The sequence below is a fragment of the Balaenoptera borealis genome (genome assembly GCF_965194805.1).
Source record: "Balaenoptera borealis genome assembly, chromosome: 15".
In the NCBI taxonomy this organism is placed as follows: domain Eukaryota; kingdom Metazoa; phylum Chordata; class Mammalia; order Artiodactyla; family Balaenopteridae; genus Balaenoptera; species Balaenoptera borealis.
Genome location: NC_138871.1, coordinates 65577405 through 65586702, shown reverse-complemented (window position 1 = coordinate 65586702; position 9298 = coordinate 65577405). Strand labels below are relative to the sequence as shown.

At 38.2% G+C, this 9298-nt stretch overlaps 1 long non-coding RNA gene across 1 annotated transcript in view; it reads left to right on the top strand.

Moving 5' to 3' along the window:
* The first annotated feature begins 2217 nt into the window (after positions 1-2217).
* LOC309611878 overlaps positions 2218-9298 on the top strand; it is a 28113-nt gene continuing 21032 nt past the window's right edge. The window contains exon 1 of the long non-coding RNA XR_014234807.1: positions 2218-5149. This is a non-coding gene — a long non-coding RNA (uncharacterized lncRNA). The remainder of the gene's footprint in view (positions 5150-9298) is intronic.

Below are 9298 nucleotides of genomic sequence, written 5' to 3'. Positions count from 1 at the left end.
GAGGGAATTTACCTCAACATAATAAAGGCCATATATAACAAACCCACAGCCAACATCATTCTCAAAGGTGAGATACTGAAACCATTTCCTCTAAGATCAGGAACAAGACATTGTTGCCCAATCTCACCACTCTTATTCAACACAGTGTTGGAAGTTTTAGCCATAGCAATCAGAGAAGAAAAAGAAATAAAAGGCATCCAAATCGAAAAGAAGAAGTAAAGCTGTCACTGTTTGCAGATGACATGATACTATACATCAAGTATCCTAAAGATGCTGCCAGAAAACTACAAGAGCTAATCCATGAATTTGGTAAAATAGCAGGATACAAAATTAATGCACAGAAATCTCTTGCATCCCTATACACTAATGATGAAAAATCTGAAAGAGAAATTAAGGGAACACTCCCAATTACCATTGCAACAAAAAGAATAAAATTCCTAGGAATAGATCTACTGAAGCAGACAAAAGACCTTTATGCCGAAAACTGTAAGACACTGATGAAAGAAATTAAAGATGACACAAACAGATGGAGAGATATACCATGTTCCTGGATTGGAAGATTCAACATTGTGAAAATGACTATACTACCCAAAGCAATCTACAGATTAATGAAATCCCTATCAAACTATCAATGGCATTTTTCACAAAACTAGAACAAAAAATTTCACAATTTGTATGGAAACACAAAAGACCCTGAATAACCAAAGCAATCTTGAGAAAGAAAAACGGAGCTGGCGGAATCAGGCTCCCTCACTTCAGACTATACTACAAAGCAACAGTAATGAAGATAGTATGGTACTGTCACAAAAACAGTAATATAGATCAATGGAACAGGATAGAAAGCCCAGAGATAAACCCATGCACATATGGTCACCTTATCTTTGATAAAGGAGGCAAGAGTATACAATGGAGAAAAGACAGCCTCTTCAATAAGTGGTGCTGGGAAAACTGGACAGCTACATGTAAAAGAATGAAATTAAAACACTCCCTAACACAAAAATAAACTCAAAGTGGGTCAGAGACCTAAATATAAGACCAGACACTATCAAACTCTTAGAGGAAAACATAGGCAGAACACTCTATGACCTAAATCACAGCAAGATCCTTTTTGACCCACCTCCTAGGAAAATGGAAACAAAAACAAAATAAACAAATGGGACCTAATGAAACTTAAAAGCTTTTGCACAACAAAGGAAACCATAAACAAGACAAAAGACAGCCCTTAGAATGGGAGAAAATATTTGCAAATGAAGCAATTGACAAAGGATTAATCTCCAAAATATACAAGCGGCTCTTGCAGCTCAATATCAAAAAAACAATCAACCCAATCCAAAAATGAGCAGAAGACCTAAATAGACATTTCTCCAAAGAAGATATACAGATTGCCAACAAACACATGAAAGGATGCTCAACATCACTAATCATTAAAGAAATGCAAATCAGAACTACAATGAGGTATCGCCTCTCAGCAGTTAGAATGGCCATCATCAAAAAAATCTACAAACAATAAATGCTGGAGAGGGTGTGGAGTAAAGGGAACCCTCTTGCACTGCTGTTGGGAATGTAAATTGATACAGCCACTATGGAGAACAGTATGGAGGTTTCTTAAAAAACTAAAAATAGAACTACCATACGACCCAGCAATCCCACTACTGGGCATATACTCTGAGAAAACCATAATTCAAAAAGAGTTATGTACCAAAATGTTCATTGCAGCTCTGTTTACGATAGCCAGGACATGGAATCAACCTAAGTGTCCATCGACGGATGAATGGATGAGGAAGATGTGGCACATATATACAATGGAGTATTACTCAGCCATAAAAAGAAACAAAATTGAGTTATTTGTAGTGAGGTGGATGGACCTAGAGTCTGTCATACAGAGTGAAGTAAGTCAAAAAGAGAAAAACAAATACTGTATGCTAACACATATATATGGAATCTAAAAAAAAAAAAAAAAAAAGTGGTTCTGAAGAACCTAGGGGCAGGACAGGAATAAAGACGCAGATGATGTAGAAAATGGACTTGAGGACACAGGGAGGGGGAAGGGTAAGCTGGGACGAAGTGAGAGAGTGGCATGGACATATATACACTACCAAATGTAAAATAGATAGCTAGTGGGAAGCAGCCGCATAGCACAGGGAGATCAGCTCGGTGCTTTATGGCTACATAGAGGGTTGGGAAAGGGAGGGTGGGAGGGAGACGCAAGAGGGAGGAGATATGGGGATATATGTATAGCTGATTCACTTTGTTATACAGCAGAGACTAACACACCATTGTAAAGCAATTATACGCTAATAAAGATGTTAAAAAAAAAATGAAGCACCTGATATATGTTAAATTGCCTGAGGCTGTCCTAGGAAAACCTGAAAGTATAGTCAACCAGATTATCATCCCTTGCTTTGGTTTTCCTATAACTTCCCGATGAAGGGTAGTCTCGCACTAATTTTACAAACAACTTGTACGTAATAAAAATGACCTTTTGTTTAAATGAGAAGGAGAATGAAGTTGGTGCAGTCTGGAATGGGATAATGTAAAACTAAAAGATGAAAGGCAACTCAGGCTCATTCAGACATCATGACTTACCTCTCCTGGAAGCTAAATCCCAGGGACAATTCCTGATCATTTTCTTACTAGTCCAGAGTGATTTCCAGTTAAAGCAGGCTGAGTTCTCAAGGGGATGGGGAAAAGTGGGTAATTTATCTTACTCTTGCTTCATAAGCCCAGGGCCTGCATAAATGCGAGCCTACAGCACTGAAATCCCCTTTTAACTGTGCCCCAAGTGAAGTGTCAGGAAATCACTGCTTTTTTTCTTTTCTTTTTTTGAGGAGGTGGCGTTAGAAGTCCAAAGTTGTATTCGAGACCAGCCGTATACAAGTTGTGTAAACTTTATTGTCTGAGGGCTTCATCACCTGTAAAATGGTCCTTCATAGCATGGGCTGCCAACACATCTGGGTCACAACAGCTGGGAACAATTTTCGATTGGAAAAATAACTTATGTGGGAAAGGAGAATAAACTTTCATCATATACTGGCTGGTTGTAAACTAAGGCATGTCAGGGAGAAGTTCTAATGGCCTGTTTTTCTGTTTGGTTGTAGTCATATATTTTGGGGGCATATAAAGCACACATTTCCCAGGTGATGAAACATTATAATAAAATGAAGTGGATCACCTTTTTACCTTTTTTGAGTCCTTTACTAGTGGATTTTGGGAAAGAGATGCTGAATGTCTAACAAAATTTTTATACAACTTTGTTAGGGCTTTTTCACAGTAACCTGATCAACACATTGTAGAGCAAGCACATCAAAGTAAAAAAGCATTTCAAAGTATATAAGTATGACCTAACACAGATTAAAATTGAATTCTTAAAAATATCAAATAATGCTATGTGGCCTTGGGTGACCAGATGCCTGTGACTAGAGAGTCCAGATAGGAGAAAACAGAAGAGAGGGTCCTGTCCAGAAGCAGAGTAAAACCATATTTTAAATTTGGAATCTGTTATAGTTTTAATCATCAGATATCCTGTTCTTTTTCTGGTTTAGGAAGCGAAAAGCATGAGTGGACCTCAATCCACAAAGTGTTTCAGAAATAGAATTACATGTGGTACTTGTAAATTCTACCTAGATTTGTATCTCGTCAACTCTAAAAGGCTTTCTGTTTGCCCAAAAGTCATAATAAAAGGTTAGTTTTTTTACAATTTCATTTGATGTATTTTTCAACTATTATTTACTTTATAATTTCTAATTTTAAAAATTTGTTGTAGTAGAACATAACATTTACCATTTTAATAATTTTTTAAGTGTACAATTCAGTGGCATTAAGTACATTCACAATGTTGTGTAACCATCATCCCTATCTATTTCCAGAACTGGATTTCTCATTTTTTAAGCTTCTTAATGTTACGAGACTTTAGTGTAAAAGAGGGAAAACTGCATGATTTTGCTTTAAAGTGAGATCAATAAGCAGCTGTTTGTTTGCTTTCTTCCTTCCTGGGGATGTAGATTATCACTGAGACAGTTCTTGTTAGGTATGTCTGTAATTGTCACATTACTGCGCTTAACCCTTTTTTGAACTCTGCTTTTATTCTGGGATGGTTGTAAACCAGAGAAGAGCTACAAAAACCTATACATGCTCTGAAAAGAAATTTCAGCAGGACTATATGGCTGGTGTGGGAGCTGAGGGGAAGTTTATTATGTTCATATATGGAAGAAAGGAAAGTCATTCAAGACCCACAATGGTTAGATGTGACTATGTGTGTTAACTAAATAGGGGGACAGATAGGAGTTTAGTTTCTAAACTTCTGCAATTCAAATTGTGTGTGGATGTTATGTCAAATGAAGATGCTTTGTGAAATGAAATCTCGGAGTATATATGTGTTAAAGGAAATCAACAAAGCATAGACCTGAGTAACTTTAGACTCGAAGCTCCCCCCCACCCCGAAGCTCCTGATCATCAGATCTAGCCACTTGGGTGTTTACAGAACGTTTAATCTCTCCTAAATGTACCATGTTAATGTCCCCTGCAGACTCCCTCACTGGCAATAGCCCATCTCTAGGTAGCAATGAAACCCTGCTGAAGTCCCATTTGGAATATTTATGGTCTATTTCTGAACCCATGTCTCTTCTGTTTTGGAATCACGGTTGCAAAAGGCTCAGAATTGAAAGGTTTCATTGTAAATGTCCCTTAAAGAGAAAAATGGAAATGGGACTCTTGGCTTAACTTAATTTATTTCATGAGTCAAGTAGGGATATCCATCATTATAATTGGTTTCGACAGAAATAGGGCAAAATGTTAGCATTTGTTAAATCATTATGGCTACTATATGGATGTTGGTTTTACTACTCTCTATACTTTTCTGGATGTACTAGGACAAAAATGAATATATACAATTTATAGAATTGACAAAGCAGGGGGCATTATCCTTCTGGGGTAGGCAAGGAAAATTTCAACTTTATGTTAATTTGGAATTGACTGGGCTCCTTAGAATAAAGTTGCTCCCAAACTCCCAAGCAATCTTATCTGCATATCTTTTGAAAAAGACTTCATTGTTGCATTCATCCCATTGCTTCAGGGGCAGTACAGCTTACAGTGAAAGAACATTATCAACAAGTACTAAAGATTGTCCCTATGTTGGCTGGTTTGGAAACTGGTAAGTGAAATCAGAAAATAAATCTTTCTGATTCTTTCGAGCTTTGAGGCTTTGAACAAAATAATGAATACCCCTTAGTAATTAACATGGTTTGTTTGTTTTTGGTTCTTTTGAAAGCAATCAAGGAAAGGAATGGAAAGGAAAGAAGTGCTCAGAAGGCCCCCCAAAGCACTTTGGCACTCCCAAAGCAGCCAGATGATGAATTACGCAGTGGGGGTATATGGCTAAGTGGGTCCTATTTTTGTTATTCAACAACACTAGGAAACATGCTTTAGTTCACAGCATTGTTTCTCTTCTAGTGTCTCCAATCAGCAACACGTAGCTTTTGGTATTGCTAGAGTGATTTAAATGTACCAAGTGTCTTTGAGTAGATGTCTAAGGGGATAAAGCTAAGGAAAAGAAGAGGGTAGACAGAGGGCATTTGACCACAAAGACTGAGAATTTCATTGGTTTGTGGAAGAATTCCTTGGCTAGTACCTCTGGGAAATAGGATGGTTTATAGCAAAGATTCCCAGGCATACATGTTCTCGGTAACAAAGAGGCTTTGGGATGCTGTGTTGGTGAGGGTGCTTTTAGCTTCAAGAAACCTCAGACCCAATTCAGGATGGCTTGAGCCATGAGGGGATTCATTATCTTGCATAACAAGTCCTAAAGTAGGCATGCTCCACTCAGGCCACACCAGGGCGCTGGCTCCACTTCTCTGTGGCTTTCTGGATTTGTCCTCTTCTCCATGTTGGCATCATTTTGCAGCAGCTCTGAACACAACAGTGTTTTGTGGTCTGTTTCGCACCAGTCTTGCTGGACAAGTTCATATTCACTAGGGAGTCCCAGGAACTGATTCTTCTTTTTTTTTTTTTAAGTGTAATTGATTTACAATATTGTGTTAGTTTCAGGTATACAACAAAGTGATTCAGGTACACACACACACACACACACTTTTTTTGGATAGGTTATTACAAGATATTGAATATAGTTCCCTGTGCTGACTCTTCTTAATGAGGAGGTGCTGGAACCAGCTACCACTGAGGACAGCTGAGGTTGGAAAGACGGAGGTGCTACAAAAGTAAGAAAGGAATAATTGTAAGTAGATCAACCCCAGTTCTTGAGGAGGACACACCCACCTTCAGTTACTGTTTTCTGACTTCTGGGATAAAACAACCAGCAAATCAAGTGAAAATGATGCTGTGCTCCATAGATCACTGCTCATTCTTACTCTAGAAATGAAAACAGTGTGCCTTTAAATCTGTCTCTTAACAGGATTTAAATCTGTATGCCTAAATTTGTAAATGCAATTTTCTCATTTTCTTTATTTTCTAAATACATTGTGATTTTGGTTTTCATTTCCTCTTTGACCAGCTAGTTATTTAGGAGCAGAATCTTCAATTTATAGGAATTTGGTTTGTCGTTGATGTTATCTAAACTTCTATAAGTTCTATAACTTTTTTCTTTCTACTAAACAATGTGGTGGTCTTAATTTTAAAAAAAAATCTATTTATTTATTTATTTATTATTTTTGGCTGTGTTGGCTCTTTGTTGCTGTGCACAGGCTTTCTCTAGTTGCAGTGAGCAGGGGCTACTCTTCATTGTGGTGCGCGGGCTTCTCATTGCGGTGGCTTCTCTGGTTGCGGAGCACGGGCTCTAGAGCACAGGCTCAGTAGTTGTGGTGCACGGGCTTAGTTGCTCCGCAGTATGTGGGATCTTCCTGGACCAGGGCTCGAACCTGTGTCCCTGCATTGGCAGGTGGATTCTTAACCACTGCGCCACCAGGGAAGTCCAATTTAATTTAAACAAACGTGTACGTGGAAACAGACACGGCCTAAAATTCCAAAGGCCAGGTAGTTACGCCATTTTATATGGTTTGGATTTCGTGTTGGGCTGTGGCTCTTTAGTGAATCAAATGAAGACATAATTAGCTTGGGGAAACAAGAATATCTTCAGAGATGTGTCCGTTTGTGTAGGCAGGCTCTTCAGAGGATCTCTGAAGAGGAGTAGTAACTATGGAGAATGCCTAGCTTTACTATGTCCCGATCAATCCTTAGATTTCATGGTCTGGAATAAATATTAAGAACCAAAGAATTAACTGACATATTATGTGGCTCTAATAATAAGTAAGGACTCTAATTTTTTTTCAATTTTTATTTTATATTGAAGTATAGTTGATTAACAATGTTGTATTAATTTCAGGTGTACAGCAAAGTGGTTCAGTTATACATATACATGTATCTATTCGTTTTTAAGTTCTTTTCCCATTTAGGTTATTACAAAATATTGAGCAGAGTTTCCTGTCCTATACAGTAGGTCCTTGTTGGTTATCTGTTTTAAATATAGCAATGTGTACATGTCAATCCCAAACTTCCAATCTATCCCTCCCCCAACCCTTCCCCCTGGTAATCATAAGTTTGTTCTCTAAGTCTGTGGGTCTGTTTCTGTTTTGTAAATAAGTCCATTTGTATCATTTTTTTAAGGTTCTGCATATAAGTGATATCATATGATATTTGTCTTTCTCTGTCTGACTTACTTCACTCAGTATGATATCTCCAGGTCCATCCATGTTGCTGCAAATGGCATTATTTCATTCTTTTTAATGGCTGAGTAATATCCCATTGTATATATGTACCACATCTTCTTTATCCATTCATCTGTCAATGGACATTTAGGTTGCTTCCATGTCTTGGCTATTGTAAACAGCACTGCAATGAACATTCAGGTACATAAGAACTCTAATTTTTAAACAAACATACCAGAAATTGTGCATTCAAATGAGTGCTGTCCTCTTCAACATGGTATAATGCAAAAGGACAAATTAGTTGAGTATCCCAGCTTCACTGGTTTGGTTCCTTAAATAGCTATGTTGGGGATTCTGAGGCTGAATCTTGCTCAGCAGGAAAGAGTACCTTGATCTACTGTAAAGTCTGCCCTGAACCTCGGTGGGGAGGGTGGAAACACAAGTGCTATATAATTGTCCTTCCTGGTCTCATGGTAAGACCCCTGGATTTGGGGGTTTGAAGACCTGCGCTTGATGGCTCTGTCATTTACCAGCTGTGAGATCTTGTGAAAACACATGCTGTGCACCTCAGCTTCTTTAATTTAATGGTAATTAGTCATAAAAATATTTCCACTTTCTATTTCATAGATATGTATGTGATAGCCCCCTTCATAACCTATAACGCACTAATTGTTATGTTATTCTTCAAGGTGGTCACTCTGGTAGCCTGTGATCTTATTTGCAATTATTTGGTCATTGTACATGCTACAAAATGGGAGTACATTTACAGTTTGAGCAACTTGGGAAAAGCACTTTTATATGTACCTTGTTTTCATAATTCAGTTAGATTACCTACAAATTAATTGATCATGACCTTTGGATCTGAATGACATGATTCTTCCCCCAAATTAAATTCACTATCAATAGGTGAAGATTTGCCACCACCGGGTTATTAAATAGAGTATGCCACAGGTTTTTGAAGGTTCTTCCCAAAGAGGAATTCCAAAAAATGATTTGTGCAATGGCAGTCTCATTAGTATTAGAGTACGGTCTTCTGAGGATACTATATTGAAGGCCAAAACTCACTTGCATGTATAACTTTCTGTTAGCTTGTTTATGAATCAGTCATTTTGCATTAGAATCTCATGGGCTGTATAGCAATATTCCCATGCGTTGAATCAGAATGATGTTCCTAGGCTGATCCTGCAGTAATTTCTAGGAATGCACAGTGAAGTAAACAAGGAGCCCAGATGAACTCTCAGCTCCTGATAGAAAGGGAATTGGAGCTTTCTGGTGTTTACTGATAATATGTCAATCTCCAAGCAACCAAATGTTGGTAACTCCAGAATTACAAAATATGGATTTAATACAGCTGCAAAAAACCTGTCTGTCCATAAGCACTACTAAGGTGAGGGGGAGGCAAGAAATATTGGTAGGAAAGCAAACGAATGGAGGAGAGTCTTTCAGCATTGGAGTCTGGGCTTTCTGAAGGGAATGTTGACATAGTTCTAATCCTAAACTATGATGGGGGGTGCTGTACCTCTCTCCGGGGTGAGGGACCTCTGCCCCAGGCCCTGAGCTTTCAGAGGTCATTCTCTGACCTTCCTCTCACCATGAAAAGAAGAGTCCACAGGGCCACAGGATGTAACCATCTTCAGTCCACT